Raw genomic sequence first — 19,799 nt, forward strand, 5'->3', positions numbered from 1 at the left:
TGTGGTTTTGGTGTATTACATATAAAACCTTGAGAATGAACGTGAGAGATGTGGTCTTTCTTAGTCTGTTCCTGGCACTACCTCACTAATGAGGGAAATGGCGACCAAGTGTGAAAAACAAAAATTAATCTATATATGCCTTGAGAGTAGAGTACACTGTCATGTTTTGCAGTTGATAAGTATATCTTAAAAGGTATGTGGAGAGGGAAGGTATCCAAGCATTGATTTTGTTGTAGCCAGTAGTGTGACATATTTTCTTTTTTTGTAGACTGTATTTCTTGGGTGCTGTCACTATCTGAGAACAGTTTTGTAGAGTCAGTGGTGAAAGGTAAGTTTTGGTGAACAAGTGTTATGAATCCTATTCCTCATCCTTGTTGTCTTTCATCACTTACACAGAAAAGAGGTAGGGCAGATCTGGATGCGAGTCCGGTTTCTTGGATGAGGGATATGTGGATGTTGTGTTCTCTGATTTGGCTGACTATTTCTGTGTGTTTGTTTCTGATGCCACAGGTGTTGAGTTGCAAAAAGTTTAGTTTGTCACTCAGGTTCAGTGGAGTAGAAAGGTTTACAAGTGAAGAGCAATAGTGTGTGTTTTGTTCTATCATATTTTGAGTGTTTGTGCTGGATGTGTGGGGGGGTTTGTGAGGTTTTTTGGGGGGAGTTACTGCTCAAGTATTATCAATGCCAATGTCCTCAGTCGTATTTAATGGGTGAAAGTGATGTTCGATGGAGGTAATATTACTGAGTGCAGCTGGAGCATCTCAATCGTTATGTAGCAAAAAAGTTGATTTTTTTTGTGTTATCACATCGAAGTAGAAAGTACTGTAAAAAAAATATTAGAGGACTATGAAATATCATTTTTTGACTTGAAACCCTAAATAACTGGAGAAATTGTGACTATGTTCAAAAGTAGTGATGCAAATGGACTAATAAAATCCAGTGCCTTTAACTCAGGCAAGACAGGAAAGAGGCCCGAAGAGGTGGCATTTTGTTGTTGGTTCATGATTTACTACAAGCAATACCAGATAAGTCTAAACCAGTGCTTTGCAACCATTGTGTGCTGCAATAATGTCCCTAATGTGCTGTGGTACATTCCTAAATATTTTCAGTACTTACTTAAAAAAAACTATTGTACATCACTACATTTGTTTTACTGTACATATCAATTGTGGGTAAAGTATTTTTCATATTCCTTCCTTTCAATGGATAACAGGTACAAAGAGTAAAATACTGGAAAAATTTTATTTGGTGTGTCTCAGGCATCAAGCACCTCACATTGTACCAAGAAATTATGAAGGCTGAGAAGCACTGGTCTGAATTACAGGGAGTTCGATAAATTACTGTGTGGTACAAGAAATTTACAAAACAAGACACTTCAGGTTCAGTGGAAAAGAAAACTGCACTCACAACATAGTTTACTCAAACATAGAATGAGATGTCATCTCATGCTGATTATGAGCAAATTCAACTTACCAGGTGTGGATTTCATTTGCTATCATACAAATTATGATCAAACACATGGTGAACACAGGTTCCTTGACAAAACCTATGATATGCTTCTTTGTCAAGATGTAGATGCTCCTACTAGAATAGTTAATGGAAAAACGACTAATACATTTGATCAGGTGTTTCCTAAAAATGACTCAGTAGTATAGTATTGACATAACAGTGGTGGCACCACTGGGAGTAAGTGATCATGTTCAACTGACATGGACATTAGTCACATACCTGGACCTGGGCAAGAGAATATATGAAGGAACCAACCTGAATTTCTGAAAAGGGATCAATGTACAAATTACTATTGTGCTACTGAATACAAACTTGGAGGTGCTAAGGACAAATAAGGAAATTGAATTTGGTTGGAGCTGCTTTACAAACACCTTAAAAGAACTATGCACTAAATGCACACCAAAAAAGAAAATCAAGAAGAAATGATAAAGGCCAGATTGAACAGCAAAACAAATTCAAGTAACATCAGTTAAGAGGGTGCATGACTACTATAAAAACTGGGGATTAGGTCTGTCAAATGATCATCATAAGTATGTTAAACGGAAAAACAGAACCCAGGGAATATGTAAACATATGTAGCAGTTACTGTTAATGACCATGACAAATTCACGGGCAGGCCAGGGTTGAGCACATACATTTGAGCCCTCATTGTGGCAGAAGGCCAACAATCAACTCAGTGGGACATCCATCCATAGGGTTGGGTCAATAAAACAGGTACAAGGCTTAGGCTAGTGCACACATATATATAAACATTTTTTTTTTTTTTTTTTTTTTCAAACTATTCGCCATTTCCCGCGTTAGCGAGGTATATATATATATATATATATATATATATATATATATATATATATATATATATATATATATATATATACATATATATATATAAACAACCATGGAGACATCACATACCCCTGCCGCAAACCTACATTCACTGAGAACCAATCACTTTCCTCTCTTCCTACACGTACACATGCCTTACATCCTCGATAAAAACTTTTCACTGCTTCTAACAACTTGCCTCCCACACCATATATTCTTAATACCTTCCACAGAGCATCTCTATCAACTCTATCATATGCCTTCTCCAGATCCATAAATGCTACATACAAATCCATTTGCTTTTCTAAGTATTTCTCACATACATTCTTCAAAGCAAACACCTGATCCACACATCCTCTACCACTTCTGAAACCACACTGCTCTTCCCCAATCTGATGCTCTGTACATGCCTTCACCCTCTCAATCAATACCCTCCCATATAATTTACCAGGAATACTCAACAAACTTATACCTCTGTAATTTGAGCACTCACTCTTATCCCCTTTGCCTTTGTACAACGGCACTATGCAAGCATTCCGCCAATCCTCAGGCACCTCACCATGAGTCATACATACATTAAATAACCTTACCAACCAGTCAACAATACAGTCACCCCCTTTTTTAATAAATTCCACTGCAATACCATCCAAACCTGCTGCCTTGCCGGCTTTCATCTTCCGCAAAGCTTTTACTACCTCTTCTCTGTTTACCAAATCATTTTCCCTAACCCTCTCACTTTGCACACCACCTCGACCCAAACACCCTATATCTGCCACTCTGTCATCAGACACATTCAACAAACCTTCAAAATACTCATTCCATCTCCTTCTCACATCACCACTACTTGTTATCACCTCCCCATTTACGCCCTTTACTGAAGTTCCCATTTGCTCCCTTGTCTTACGCACCCTATTTACCTCCTTCCAGAACATCTTTTTATTCTCCCTAAAATTTACTGATAGTCTCTCACCCCAACTCTCATTTGCCCTTTTTTTCACCTCTTGCACCTTTCTCTTGACCTCCTGTCTCTTTCTTTTATACTTCTCCCACTCAATTGCATTTTTTCCCTGCAAAAATCGTCCAAATGCCTCTCTCTTCTCTTTCACTAATACTCTTACTTCTTCATCCCACCACTCACTACCCTTTCTAAACAGCCCACCTCCCACTCTTATGGATGGGGTTGTTAGGGAGGTAAATGCAAGAGTTTTGGAAAGAGGGGCAAGTATGAAGTCTGTTGGGGATGAGAGAGCTTGGGAAGTGAGTCAGTTGTTGTTCGCTGATGATACAGCGCTGGTGGCGGATTCATGTGAGAAACTGCAGAAGCTGGTGACGGAGTTTGGTAAAGTGTGTGGAAGAAGAAAGTTAAGAGTAAATGTCAATAAGAGCAAGGTTATTAGGTACAGTAGGGTTGAGGGTCAAGTCAATTGGGAGGTGAGTTTGAATGGTGAGAGGCTGGAGGAAGTGAAGTGTTTTAGATATCTGGGAGTGGATCTGTCAGCGGATGGAACCATGGAAGCGGAAGTGGATCATAGGGTGGGGGAGGGGGCGAAAATTTTGGGAGCCTTGAAAAATGTGTGGAAGTCGAGAACATTATCCCGGAAAGCAAAAATGGGTATGTTTGAAGGAATAGTAGTTCCAACAATGTTGTATGGTTGCGAGGCGTGGGCTATGGATAGAGTTGTGCGCAGGAGGATGGATGTGCTGGAAATGAGATGTTTGAGGACAATGTGTGGTGTGAGGTGGTTTGATCGAGTAAGTAACGTAAGGGTAAGAGAGATGTGTGGAAATAAAAAGAGCGTGGTTGAGAGAGCAGAAGAGGGTGTTTTGAAATGGTTTGGGCACATGGAGAGAATGAGTGAGGAAAGATTGACCAAGAGGATATATGTGTCGGAGGTGGAGGGAACGAGGAGAAGAGGGAGACCAAATTGGAGGTGGAAAGATGGAGTGAAAAGGATTTTGTGTGATCGGGGCCTGAACATGCAGGAGGGTGAAAGGAGGGCAAGGAATAGAGTGAATTGGAGCGATGTGGTATACAGGGGTTGACGTGCTGTCAGTGGATTGAATCAAGGCATGTGAAGCGTCTGGGGTAAACCATGGAAAGGCTGTGTAGGTATGTATATTTGCGTGTGTGGACGTGTGTATGTACATGTGTATGGGGGGGGGTTGGGCCATTTCTTTCGTCTGTTTCCTTGCGCTACCTCGCAAACGCGGGAGACAGCGACAAAGTATAAAAAAAAAAAAAAAAAAAAAAAAAAAAAAAAAAAAAAAAAAATATATATATATATATATATATATATATATATATATATATATATATATATATATATACATATATATATATATATATATATATATATATATATTATTATTATTATTTTGCTTTGTCGCTGTCTCCCGCATTAGCGAGGTAGCGCAAGGAAACAGACGAAAGAATGGCCCAACCCACCCACATACACATGTATATACATACACGTCCACACACGCAAATATACATACCTATACATTTCAATATAAACATATATATACACACAGAGACATATAAATATATACACAAGTACATAATTCATACTGTCTGCCTTTATTTATTCACATCGCCACCCTGCCACACAGAGATTAACAACGCCCTCCCCCTCATGTGTGTGAGGTAGCATTAGGAAAAGACAACAAACGCCCCATTCGTTCACACTCAGTCTCTAGCTGTCATGTAATAATGCACCGAAACCACAGCTCACTTTTCACATCCAGGCCCCACAAAACTTTCCATGGTTTACCCCAGATGCTCCACATGCCCTGGTTCAATTCACTGACAGCACGTTGGCCCCGGTATACCACATCGTTCCAATTCACTCTATTCCTTGCACGCCTTTCACCCTCCTGCATGTTCAGGCCCCGATCACTCAAAATCTTTTTCACTACATCTTTCTACCTCCAATTTGGTCTCCCACTTTTCCTCGTTCCCTCCACCTCTGACACATATATCCTCTTGGTCAATCTTTCCTCATTCATTCTCTCCATGTGACCAAAACATTTCAAAACACCCTCTTCTGCTCTCTCAACCACACTCCTTTTATTTCCACATATCTCTCTCACCCTTACATTACTTACTCGATCAAACCACCTCACACCACATATTGTCCTCAAACATCTCATTTCCAGCACATCCACGCTCCTGCACACAACTCTATCCATAGCCCATGTCTCGCAGCCATACAACATTGTTAGAACCACTATTCCTTCAAACATACCCATTTTTGCTTTCCGGGATAATGTTCTCGATTTCCAAACATTCTTCAACGCTCCCAGGATTTTCGCCCCCTCCTACACCCTATGATTCACTTCTGTTTCCATGTCTCCATCCGCTGCCAGATCCACTCCCAGATATCTAAAACACTTCACTTCCTCCAGTTTTCTCCATTCAAACTTACCTCCCAATTGACTTGACCCTCAACCCTACTGTACCTAATAACCTTGCTCTTATTCACATTTACTCTTAACTTTCTTCTTTCACACACTTTACCAAACTCAGTCACCAGCTTCTGCAGTTTCTCACATGAATCAGCCACCAGCGCTGTATCATCAGCAAACAACAATTGACTCGCTTCCCAAGCTCTCTCATCCACAACAGACTGCATACTTGCCCCTCTTTCCAAAACTCTTGCATTCGCCTCCCTAACAACCCCATCCATAAACAAATTAAATAACCATGGAGACATCACACACCCCTGCCGCAAACCTACATTCATTGAGAACCAATCACTTTCCTCTCTTCCTACACGTACACATGCCTTACATCCTCGATAAAGACTTTTCACTGCTTCCAACAACTTGCCTCCCACGCCGTATATTATTAATACCTTCCACAAAGCATCTCTATCAACTCTTTCCTATGCCTTCTCCAGATCCATAAATGCTAGAAGAAATCCATTTGCTTTTCTAAGTATTTCTCACATACATTCTTCAAAGCAAACACCTGATCCACAAATCCTCTACCACTTCTGAAACAACACTGATCTTCCCCAATCTGATGCTCTGTACATGCCTTCACCCTCTCAATCAATACCCTCCCAAATAAATTACCAGGAATACTTAACAAACTTATACCTCCGTAATTTGAGCACTCACTCTTATCCCCTTTGCCTTTGTTCAATGGCACCATGCAAGTATTCTGCCAATCCTCAGGCATCTCACCATGAATCATACATACATTAAATAGCCTTACCAACCAGTCAATAATACAGTCACCCCCTTTTTTAATGAATTCTACTGCAATACCATCCAAACCCGCTGCCTTGCCGTCTTTCATCTTCCGCAAAGCTTTTACTACCTCTTCTCTGTTTACCAAATCATTTTCCCTAACCCTCTCACTTTGCACGCCACCTCGACCAAAACACCCTATATCTGCCATTCTATCATCAAACACATTCAACAAACCTTCAAAATACTCACTCCATCTCCTTCTCACATCACCACTACTTGTTATCACCTTCCCCATTTGCCCCCTCCACTGAAGTTCCCATTTGCTCCCTTGTCTTACGCACTTTATTTACCTCCTTCCAGAACATCTTTTTATTCTCTGCAAAATTTAACAATACTCTCTCACCCCAACTCTCATTTGCCCTCTTTTTCACCTCTTGCACCTTTCTCTTGACCTCCTGCCTCTTTCTTTTATACATCTCCCACTCATTTGCATTCTTTCCCAGCAAAAATCGTCCAAATGCCTCTCTCTTCTCTTTCACAAATAATCTTACTTCTTCATCCCACCACTCACTACCCTTTCTAATCAACCCACCTCCCATGCCATGCTTCACATGCCAAAAGCATTTTTTGCACAAGCCATCACTACTACCATGAATATATCCCATTCCTCCCCCACTCCCCTTACCTTCTTTGTTCTCATCTTTTTCCATTATGTACTCAGTCTCTCCTGGTCCTTCCTCACATAAGTCTCCTTCCCAAGCTCACTTACTCTCACCACTCTCTTCATCCCATCATTCTCTCTTCTTTTCTGAAAACCCCTACAAATATTCACCTTCGCCTCCACAAGATAATGATCAGACATCTCTCCAGTTGCACCTCTCAGCACATTAACATCCAAAAGTCTCTCTTTCGTGCGCCTATCAACACGTAATCCAATAACGCTCTCTGGCCATCTCTCCTACTTACATACATATACTTATGTATATCTCGCTTTTTTAACCATGTATTCCCAATCACCAGTCCTTTTTCAGCACATAAATCTACAAGCTCTTCACCATTTCCATTTACAACACTGAACAACCCATGTAAACCAATTATTCCCTCAACTGCCACATTACTCAACTTTGCATTCATATCGCCCATCCCCATAACCCAGTCTTGTGCATCAAAACCTCTAACACACTCATTCAGCTGCTCCCAAAACACTTGCCTCTCATGATCTTTCTTCTCATGCCCAGGTGCATATGCACCAATAATCACCCATCTCTCTCCATCAACTTTCAGTTTTACCCATATCAATCTATATGCCCTATATATATATATTAAATATATATATGTGAAGCGTCTGGGGCAAACCATGGAAAGCTGTGTAGGTATGTATATTTGCATGTGTGGACGTATGTATATACATGTGTATGGGGGTGGGTTGGGCCATTTCTTTCGTCTGTTTCCTTGCGCTACCTCGCAAACGCGGGAGACAGCAAAAAAAAAAAAAAATATATATATATATATATATATATATATATATATATATATATATATATATATATATATATATATTTGTTTATGGATGGGGTTCTTAGGTAGGTGAATGCAAGAGTTTTGGAAAGAGGGGCAAGTATGAAGTCTGTTGGGGATGAGAGAGCTTGGGAAGTGAGTCAGTTGTTGTTCGCTGATGATACAGCGCTGGTGGCTGATTCATGTAAGAAACTGCAGAAGCTGGTGACTGAGTTTGGTAAAGTGTGTGGAAGAAGAAAGTTAAGAGTAAATGTGAATAAGAGCAATGTTATTAGGTACAGTAGGGTTGAGGGTCAAGTCAATTGGGAGGTGAGTTTGAATGGAGAAAAACTGGAGGAAGTGAAGTGTTTTAGATATCTGGGAGTGGATCTGGCAGCGGATGGAACCATGGAAGCGGAAGTGGATCATAGGGTGGGGGAGGGGGTGAAAATTCTGGGGGCCTTGAAGAATGTGTGGAAGTCGAGAACATTATCCCGGAAAGCAAAAATGGGTATGTTTGAAGGAATAGTGGTTCCAACAATGTTGTATGGTTGCGAGGCGTGGGCTATGGATAGAGTTGTGCGCAGGAGGATGGATGTGCTGGAAATGAGATGTTTGAGGACAATGTGTGGTGTGAGGTGGTTTGATCGAGTGAGTAACGTAAGGGTAAGAGAGATGTGTGGAAATAAAAAGAGCGTAGTTGAGAGAGCAGAAGAGGGTGTTTTGAAGTGGTTTGGACACATGGAGAGGATGAGTGAGGAAAGATTGACCAAGAGAATATATGTGTCGGAGGTGGAGGGAGCAAGGAGAAGAGGGAGACCAAATTGGAGGTGGAAAGATGGAGTGAAAAAGATTTTGTGTGATCGGGGCCTGAACATGCAGGAGGGTGAAAGGAGGGCAAGGAATAGAGTGAATTGGAGCGATGTGGTATACCGGGGTTGACGTGCTGTCAGTGGATTGAATCAAGGCATGTGAAGCGTCTGGGGTAAACCATGGAAAGCTGTGTAGGTATGTATATTTGCGTGTGTGGACGTATGTATATACATGTGTATGGGGGGGGGGTTGGGCCATTTCTTTCGTCTGTTTCCTTGCGCTACCTCGCAAACGCGGGAGACAGCGACAAAGTTAAAAAAAAAAAAAAAAAAAAAAAAAAAAAAATATATATATATATATATATATATATATATATATATATATATCCCTGGGGTTAAGGGAAAAAGAATACTTCCCACGCATTCCTCACGTGTCGTAGAAGGTCGACTAAAGGGGACGGGAGCGGGGGGCCAGAAACCCTCCCCTCCCTGTATTTTAACTTTCTAAAAGGGTAAACAGAAGAAGGAGTCACGCGAGGAGTGCTCATCCTCCTCGAAGGCTCAGATTGGGGTGTCTAAATGTGTGTGGATGTAACCAAGATGAGAAAAAAGGAGAGACAGGTAGTATGTTTGAGGAAAGGAACCTGGATGTTCTGGGTCTGAGTGAAACGAAGCTTAAGGGTAAAGGGGAAGAGTGGTTTGGGAATGTCTTGGGAGTAAAGTCAGGGGTTAGTGAGAGGACAAGAGCAAGGGAAGGAGTAGCACTACTCCTGAATCAGGAGTTGTGGAAGTATGTGATAGAGTGTAATAAAGTAAATTCTATATTGATATGGGTAAAACTGAAAGTTGATGAAGAGAGATGGGTGATTATTGGTGCATATGCACCTGGGCATGAGAAGAAAGATCATGAGAGGCAAGTGTTTTAGGAGCAGCTAAATGAGTGTGTTAGTGGTTTTGATGCACAAGACCGGGTTATAGTGATGGGTGATTTGAATGCAAAGGTGAGTAATGTGGCAGTTGAGGGAATAGTTCGTATACATGGAGTGTTCAGTGTTGCAAATGGAAATGGTGAAGAGCTTGTAGATTTATGTGCTGAAAAAGGACTAGTGATTGGGAATACCTGGTTTAAAAAGTGAGATATACATAAGTATACGTATGTAAGTAGGAGAGATGGACAGAGAGCATTATTCGATTACGTGCTAATTGATAGATGCACGAGAGAGACTTTTGGATGTTAATGTGATGAGAGGTGCAACTGGAGGGATGTCTGATCATTATCTTGTGGAGGCAAAGGTGAAGATTTGTGGGGGAAAATGAAGAGAAAATGTTGGGGTGAAGAGAGTGGTGAGAGTAAGTGAGCTTGGGAAGGAGACTTATGTGAGGAAGTATCAGGAGAGACTGAGTACAGAAAGGAAAAAGGTGAGAACAAAGGAGGTAAGGGGAGTGGGGGAGGAATGGGAAGTATTTAGGGAATCAGTGATGGCTTGCGCAAAAGATGCTTGTTGCATAAGAAGCGTGAGAGGTGGGTTGATTAGAAAAGGTAGTGAGTGGGGGGACGAAGAAGTAAGATTATTAGTGAAAGAAAAGAGAGGCATTTGGACGATTTTTGCAGGGAAAAAATGCAAATGAGTGGGAGAGGTATAAAAGAAAGAGGCAGGAGGTCAAGAGAAAGGTGCAAGAGGTGAAAAAGAGGGCAAATGAGAGTTGGGGTGAGAGAGTATCATTAAATTTCAGGGAGAATAAAAAGATGTTCTGGAAGGAGGTAAATAGAGTGCATAAGACAAGGGAGCAAATGGGAACTTCAGTGAAGGGGGCAAATGGGGAGGTGATAACAAGTAGTGGTTATGTGAGAAGGAGATGGAGTGAGTATTTTGAAGGTTTGTTGAATGTGTTTGATGATAGAGTGGCAGATATAGGGTGTTTTGGTCAAGGTGGTGTGCAAAGTGACAGGGTTAGGGAAAATGATTTGGTAAACAAAGAAGAGGTAGTAAAAGCTTTGCGGAAGATGAAAGCCGGCAAGGCAGCAGGTTTGGATGGTATTGCAGTGGAATTTATTAAAAAAGGGGGTGACTGTATTATTGACTGGTTGGTAAGGTTATTTAATGTGTGTATGACTCATGGTGAGGTGCCTGAGGATTGGCAGAATGCGTGCATAGTGCCAATGTACAAAGGCAAAGGGGATAAGAGTGAGTGCTCAAATTACAGAGGTATAAGTTTGTTGAGTATTCCTGGTAAATTATATGGGAGGGTATTGATTGAGAGGGTGAAGGCATGTACAGAGCATCAGATTGGGGAAGAGCACTGTGGTTTCAGAAGTGGTAGAGGATGTGTGGATAAGGTGTTTGCTTTGAAGAATGTATGTGAGAAATACTTAGAAAAGAATATGGATATGTATGTAGCATTTATGGATCTGGAGAAGGCATATGATAGAGTTGATAGAGATGCTCTGTGGAAGGTATTAAGAATATATGGTATGGGAGGCAGGTTGTTAGAAGCAGTGAAAAGTTTTTATCGAGGATGTAAGGCATGTGTACGTGTAGGAAGAGAGGAAAGTGACTGGTTCTCAGTGAATGTAGGTTTGCGGCAGGGGTGTGTGATGTCTCCATGGTTGTTTAATTTGTTTATGGATGGGGTTGTTAGGGAGGTGAATGCAAGAGTTTTGGAAAGAGGGGCAAGTATGAAGTCTGTTGGGGATGAGAGAGCTTGGGAAGTGAGTCAGTTGTTGTTCACTGATGATACAGCGCTGGTGGCTGATTCATGTGAGAAACTGCAGAAGCTGGTGACTGAGTTTGGTAAAGTGTGTGAAAGAAAAAAGTTAAGAGTAAATGTGAATAAGAGCAAGGTTATTAGGTACAGTAGGGTTGAGGGTCAAGTCAACTGGGAGGTAAGTTTGAATGGAGAAAAACTGGAGGAAGTAAAGTGTTTTAGATATCTGGGAGTGGATCTGGCAGCGGATGGAACCATGGAAGCGGAAGTGAATCATAGGGTGGGGGAGGGTGCGAAAATCCTGGGAGCCTTGAAGAATGTGTGGAAGTCGAGAACATTATCTCGGAAAGCAAAAATGGGTATGTTTGAAGGAATAGTGGTTCCAACAAAGTTGTAAGGTTGCGAGGTGTGGGCTATGGATAGAGTGGTGCGCAGGAGGATGGATGTGCTGGAAATGAGATGTTTGAGGACAATGTGTGGTGTGAGGTGGTTTGATCGAGTAAGTAACGTAAGGGTAAGAGAGATGTGTGGAAATAAAAAGAGCGTGGTTGAGATAGCAGAAGAGGGTGTTTTGAAATGGTTTGGGCACATGGAGAGAATGAGTGAGGAAAGATTGACCAAGAGGATATATGTGTCGGAGGTGGAGGGAACGAGGAGAAGAGGGAGACCAAATTGGAGGTGGAAAGATGGAGTGAAAAAGATTTTGTGTGATCGGGGCCTGAACATGCAGGAGGGTGAAAGGAGGGCAAGGAATAGAGTGAATTGGAGCGATGTGGTATACAGGGGTTGACGTGCTGTCAGTGGATTGAATCAAGGCATGTGAAGCGTCTGGGGTAAACCATGGAAAGCTGTGTAGGTATGTATGTTTGCGTGTGTGGACGTGTGTATGTACATGTGTATGGAGGGGGGGGGGGGTTGGGCCATTTCTTTCGTCTGTTTCATTGCGCTACCTCGCAAACGCGGGAGACACCGACAAATTATAAAAAAAAAAAAAAAAAAAATATATATATATATATATATATATATATATATATATATATATATATATATATATATATATATATATATATTGATAATAATATGTATATTTATAGCATTTATGAGATGGCCCCAATTAGGGTACCAGGGGCCTGTGCCAGATTAGATGACATAAAAGAATTAACTTTTAAGAACTGCCCCCAAAGGTTCGATAGTTGCCTTAATAAGAAGATAGAAAGTGAAAGCAGGTGTATCACAGAGATTTATGGCTCCCTTTCCTGAATAACGTTTCAAATTTGTATTAGCAACTGAAAGTGGACACGAATTACCATGTTCTGAACACAATTAGTGACAAGTAATTCAGGCAAGAAACTGAATTGTCAGTGGAGGTTGCTGAAAGAAACTGAGAAGTTAACCCATACAAATCACCAACACCAAAAAAGATGCCTCAATACCTGTTCACAGAGTATGAATATGGATTAACGAAATCTTTGCATTCGATATTTTAGAAATCATTAAAGGGAGAGAAAGCTATTGCAGGAGGAAAACAAGCAGTAACACAGATATTCATGAAAGAACCTAGGTCCAATGAAGGGAACTGCTAAGCAGTAGCATTAACACATGTAGCTGACAAAGTAATGGAGTCAACAGTCAGAGACAGAATGTAATTCCATTCTAAACCCAAATAATTGGTTTACAACACTTCAAAACAGATTTATGTAAGGCTAGATCTACTTCAGCAACATCTTAGAGATATCTGAAAACTGGACATCATTTTTAAACAAATGATAATGCAATGACAGTATTTCTAGATGACCAAATCATATTCACAACTGTTCCTCAAAAAAGGTTACTCCATAAATTGAAAGCATTTGGTGATCAGAGTACTATTCAGGACTGAGGGCTATCTAACACAGAGAGAAATGAGTTTCAGTACATTAGACAACTCAGACTGGACTATTAGAATCTTTCTGGGGACCTGTATTGCTCCTAAATATATGTTAATGATAGACATATAATCGTAAAATATCATGTAAAGATGAGTGCTGATGATATCAAAATCTAGAGAAGCATTAAAAACAACATATATGCCACCAATGCAAAACTTTGACAAGTTTGCTATGTGGCTGGTCAATCAAGTAGCTTTTGATATTTCATTTAGGAAAATGCAATGGGAAAAGGTGCAGGAATTAAGAAATTAAAAGATGAAATGATATACAGAAGTAATAGTAAAATGTTGGAAGAGGTTGAAGAGAAGCGCATTAGTGTTGATAAGCAATGAAATATAACCAACAAAGAAATGTAACAAAGGTGCTTGAGAAGTGAACAGTGTAATGAGATCTGTTTGGAAAATTTCAGCCAGAGTGATAGAAAGGATTCAGGATACTGTATGAAACATTCTTCATTTTGAATGCTGCATACAAGTTTGGTCAACATACTGCAAAAAATGTCCAGTGTAAAGCCACCAACTTTGTTGCTGCTAGAAAACAAGTTACAAAAATTACAAGGAAAGATTATAGATCCCATAATCACAAACAGGAACATAAGAAGGCATCTTCCAAAGGTAAACAAGATTAAAACAGGTAAAGAGATAATTCATGACAGTCTTCTTTAATCTGGCAAGACTGCAGTCTTTAAGAGAACTTATAAAAAATATATGAGAGGAAGGTCCAGAATACAGGAGACAAAATTTCTTCAACCAGATAATTATATATGAATGGCCGTCTTCTACAATATGTAATAAATGCAAGTATAAAAGTCTACTTTAGATCCACACTGAAACTAGCTTTGGGAAATTGCTACTTATGTTTCAGGTGCTTTATACAGTTATATAGTTTGCTGTAAATAAAGAAATTCCTAAGGAGGATTGATACATCTTATACTTAATGTTGAACAGCATTAGATATACTCATCGGAATTCTATAAGTTCATCAAGAAATATGTGAGGTTCAATGCTATAAAATCTAATGCAAATGTAAAGGTCAAAATCAAAACCTATGAAACCTCACCTAATCTCCTTAGCAGTCACAATAATATAAATTTTCAATATTTCAGTCGAAATATACTGGTAAAATTCACGATTGAGCACCATGCAAATGGTCCTAGAAATCAAGTGACAACACAGCAAGTGAATGTGCAATCCCCAATAGCTGACGAATTTAATGTTGACACACTTTCATCGTTTCAGCTGCTGGGTGAGCTTGTGTTGATTCTATACAAGTGTTTTATCTACTTCTGCGTTAATAAACCCCATATATTCCATGATGTACATAGCAATAACTACTACCACTTTTATCAATAACACCCAATAATATCCATCACTCAAATTCAAGCTCCGTGACTGCTACTGTATCCTCTTTATACTACACAACATTTGCAGAACAAAATCACTCGCTATCCAAAGCTAAAATGATGTGAAACTTAACTGCATTTGTCAATTCCAGTGCTGCATACGAATTCAAAACTACACTTGATAAGTACTTAACTATTAGGCTAGGCCTATACAAATCCATTAAGCCTTCGGTGTAAATCTGTATTATTGCATTAATAGTTAACAAAACAAAATAACGTAAAAATTTGAAAATTTTCACTCACCACAAAGCTCAAGTTGAAAATTGCCTCAGAGGCACTTAAAAGTTAATCAGATACCGAATGATCACTGAGGTAGTGGAGGCCTATTGTATAGTTATATTTGCAGACATAAACATAAACACCCACCAAAGGGATACGGAACTAAATAATTACATAAGGGTTACAAGTTATAATGATTTACTATGAAGACAGCACTGACATATACCATTGAAGAAATGATCTGATTATATATTGATCACATACATATTCATAAGAATTAAGGGGAAACATGATCTGTGAAAATGACACACACATACAAACAATCATAAGAACTTTAATGTAATCTTCAACCTGCCATCGCCGCTTTGACAGACAAAAAAAAAAAGTTACCTACATCGTTCTTAGAAAAGCAGTAAATGTAAATCAACAATACAGATTGGATGCGGGAGTGTACCCTAAGAACGGGAAAATCAATTTCAATTGGGAGTCGGAACAACTGCACGGACTACAATGAGGGAAGAGACCGAGTCTTGCCCGAGTCCGGATGGCTGTATTAGTAATATATTCAAGTGATTCACAGCTCTTCTATGTAACTGATAATTCATAAAAGTTATAAGTAAATTGAAATATCATAACAACTAACGCAAAAGCCAATCCAAGTGTTTCAATTCTGTCGAGTTACCAATTTAGAACCACTAAGCTAAATGTAGCTACTTTTCATTGTTTTATCGGGGTGAGGGGGTTAGGGACATGACATAAATTTAGTAATTTTATGCAAAACATATTGACAAATTTTGCGACTTCTACAAATACTTACAAATGATAGAATATGTAGTATTGACTAGAAAAATTGAAATACTCTAAATGAAGCGCATTATAATCATTTAGTAGCCGACTATTAGTAATGTACCTATTTGTTCTGTACAGGACAGGGTTTTTCAATCGCAATGACACTTTTCACATAATGCACATCCATCTGAAAGACCCTTATCAGTAATGATAACCCAACCACATACATTTGACCTGTGCCAGTAATTGTGCCCCGAGAACGGTCATTCACAAGAACCTGTGTTAAGCTAAGGCTTGGTGAATCTTTACACACATACACTTTAAACTCGTGGAACCCCATCTACTGAACCTTCTCTACCTTATGCTGTCCATTCTCACAATTTCATCATTCGATTCAAATACATTTGTAGATGAAGACAAAACGAATTTGCTTAAGGGAAAAAGGGAAATGCCTTTTATTATGAGAAAAATGAGAAGGTATGAGCATGGGTAAGGCTGTTGTAGTGTAAAACATCTGCTTGGTTACGAAAAAGATCTTGGAAAAATGGTTAGCAAAATATCAAAAACAATAGTGCATTATTGCACAAAATACATTAAAGAAAGTATTTATCTCATATTTGACTGTGGGGAAAAAAGTGAATCATCCTTCTACCTTATGTACCTTTTGATGAGGCTGAGTTTTGAGCATATAGATATAGAATGCATGTGGATTTTCATGAAAGTACATAGTGAAGGGCGAAAGAAATTCTTACTAAACATCAGAAAATTTTCTTGTTAGAAGAGATTGAGAAACTCACATTTATATCCCCTTCAAGGGTATATAGTGAGAAATATGTTCAGATGGATGAAGGGATTGATATAAGGACAGAAATTGGATATGTCATGCTATGCTCCAAAGAGAGAACTTATAATGCTATTTTCAACAAGAGAGATTTACATATCTATGATCCATATTCCTTTTAGGAACTAACTTGAAAAAAATACAATGTACCGGCCTAGACAGAGCTGTATATCAGCAAAACAACTTCCTAAGTAATATGGTTAACATCAAAATCCTAGAAAATAACAAACATATGTCAGACATAAATGTGAGTAATATCAATCAGGTATTATGGAAGATTCCATAAATGGGCCAAAAGACCCACCACATTTTCCTATCATTTTTATGAGATTGAGCACTATTATTTTATGAGGAAGACTGAAATATTTCAATTCAATTATGGAGGAAGATTTCACTTTTATTTACCTTGAGGTTTGTATGAAAGACACATTTCTATTTTGATAGTTGGGACACTTAATTATAATCAAAAGATCCAACACAAAAATATAAACTTATGGCAATGGCATGCCAAAATATAAACCTGAAAAGTCACCATAATTCTAGAGCAAAACTAATCATGGACCTTCGTAGAGCATCAGTTAACTCTTCTGAAAGTGAAGCATCCATGGAATGCCCAGTGTTGAGCACAAAGGTTTGATTCCTAGTTACAGTAGTCATTCCATGGCCTAGCAGGTGTTTATCGCTCCTGGCGTTGGTCAATAAAATGGGTACCAGACTTAGACTAGGGTATGTGTGTATATATGTTAACAGAATGGCCTTGATTAAAGCCTCTTCTGCCCATGCCATCTCAGCTAACAAAAAAGATAAAATGTAAACAGTGTGTGGATGAGCTTACATTTTTTCTTAAGAAATATAGCCTTTCTTTGAATCAATGACAAGTTTTAAATGTTTGTTTAACTCAGTCATAAGAAACCTGGCTCTTTCACCTATAGTTGCACACGTATATTTATCATGTAATTGAAAATAAAAAGAAGTCAATTAATATGCATCAAATTATCACTCCAGAACTAGGAATTGCTTTCTTCAAAACCAGGTCAGCATATGAAATACTCCCATAAATTATCATACCAGTTGTACTAACACTTTAAACAAGACAATGATGAAACTGAGTGTTCCCCCAATTAAAGTACAGATAATATATCATCTCAGGGGTCCGATAGTCATGGTGATTGATGGTCTGTTGCATGTCACTGATTCAATGTTTGAAGAATTATAGTAGAGGAGTCTTGTTGCAATCACCATATTCAAACTTACAAGTGAATGAAGTCTTTTACCTTAAGCACGAAGCTAATTTCATAAACTCAGAACTCTTCCTTAACAATATCCATGTCACCTCTCTCAGCCTTTAGATATGACTCCAGGACAATTGTAACTTGTTTTGAACAATAATATGTACTACACATGACAAATTCTCACTATTACCTATTTTCTGTTTCATTCCTTCAGGATTATCATATTTCTCTGCTGTTGAATTTGACATTGAATGTTCCTTAGATGTTTGCTGGCAGAATATCATCTTGTCACATGGACCAATGTCATAACAGAATGTGCAATGTTTTTGACCAGGTTCATAGTGAATACATTCACTCTAGAAAGGCTTCTTTCCTTTGTTATGATTCATGTGCTGGACTAAGCTAATCCTCCAGGAGAAAGACTTTTGGTACAGTTAACATTCATTTAGGCTTCTCTCCTTTGTGAATAGTTGTATGTTGCACCAGACTATTATTCCAGGAGGTCTTTTGGCACTGTGTACTTTCTTGTAGCTTCTGTCCAGTATGGACAAATATATGCTCCACTGAGTCACTCCTCCTAGAAAAAGACCTTTGGCAATGGGCACATTCACATGGTTTCTCTCCTGTATGAATAACCACATGTTGCATTGAATCATTCCTTCGAGTGAAGGTCTTTTGGCATTGTGAACATTCATATGGTTTCTCTCCTGTATAAATTGTCATGTGCTTCATGAATACACTCCTGGATCTAAAGGTCTTTTGACAGTGTGAACATTCATATGACTTCTCTTCTGTATGAATAATCATATGCCTCGTTAAATTGCTGCTACTCCTGAAGTCATTTGGCAGTGTGAATACTCATATGGTTTCCCTCCAGTGTGAAGAAGATAAGGTAAGCTGTCTTTATTGTCAAATTGCATACATGATACAAAATGAAATTCTTTATGGCTATAAGCTCGATCCAAGATTAAAAGGTGTAAGAATTATAAATAAAAATATGGTATCACATGCTATTTTGTGTGTGGTAGGGTTGTGACAGGAATGGATGAAGGCAGCAAGTATGTACATTTTTATATATGTATTTGTCTGTGTATACATGTGTATGTATACACTGAAATGTATATGTATGTATATGTGCGTGTGTGGGCATGTAGGTGGGTAGGTTGGGCCATTCCTTGTCTGTTTCCTAGCACTACCTCGCAAACGCGGGAGACGGTGGTTGAGTATAATAAGATGTAGAATAGAAAGTACCATATAACATATCACATAAAGAATCATTTATTGCACTAGGAAGTTGTATCACAGAGGAGTTACAGCATCTTTAGATGGTTAAACAATAAAAGGCTTTTTGGTACAAATGATTTCCTGAATCTATCAGCGGACTGTATAGGCAGAGACAGTCTTCATCCTGACCTTAAAGATACATATCATTGGTGTAGAGGATGATGGATTACATGATCTTCTCCAACTGCTTCATTGCACATTCCTGGTACAAAATATCTAATGTTTTAGTGTTTGCACCCAATTTCCTAGCTTTCTTAACAATTTTCTCAAGTATATTTCTATCTTTACTTTTTAGCTTGCTATACCAGGGGGTAATTGAAAAACATGAAATTGATTTTGACCAATGAAAAAATTAATAGTGTCGTCTATATATGTAGACTGTTTAAGATACGTACAAAGTGCAATCTTTGATTACATTTCTTATCACCATGTCAGTATTTGCACCACCTTTTAACTGATCATATAATCATGTGCCACGATAGATAACCCCTCCAGGAGAAGGCATTTTGGCACTGTGAATATTTAGTCTAGTATGAAATTCAATACTACCTTCAAGGTTAC

At 38.9% G+C, this 19,799-nt stretch overlaps 1 protein-coding gene across 1 annotated transcript in view; it reads right to left on the bottom strand.

Annotated features, from left to right (window-relative positions):
- LOC139753342 (uncharacterized) overlaps nucleotides 1-15,244 on the bottom strand; it is a 28,108-nt gene extending 12,864 nt beyond the window's left edge. Inside the window, exon 1 of the mRNA XM_071669698.1 lies at nucleotides 15,117-15,244. The gene's annotated coding sequence lies outside the window, so the exon portion shown is untranslated. The remainder of the gene's footprint in view (nucleotides 1-15,116) is intronic.
- Between the last annotated feature and the right edge of the window lie 4,555 nt (nucleotides 15,245-19,799).

This window comes from Panulirus ornatus, chromosome 14 (assembly GCF_036320965.1).
Source record: "Panulirus ornatus isolate Po-2019 chromosome 14, ASM3632096v1, whole genome shotgun sequence".
NCBI lineage: Eukaryota > Metazoa > Arthropoda > Malacostraca > Decapoda > Palinuridae > Panulirus > Panulirus ornatus.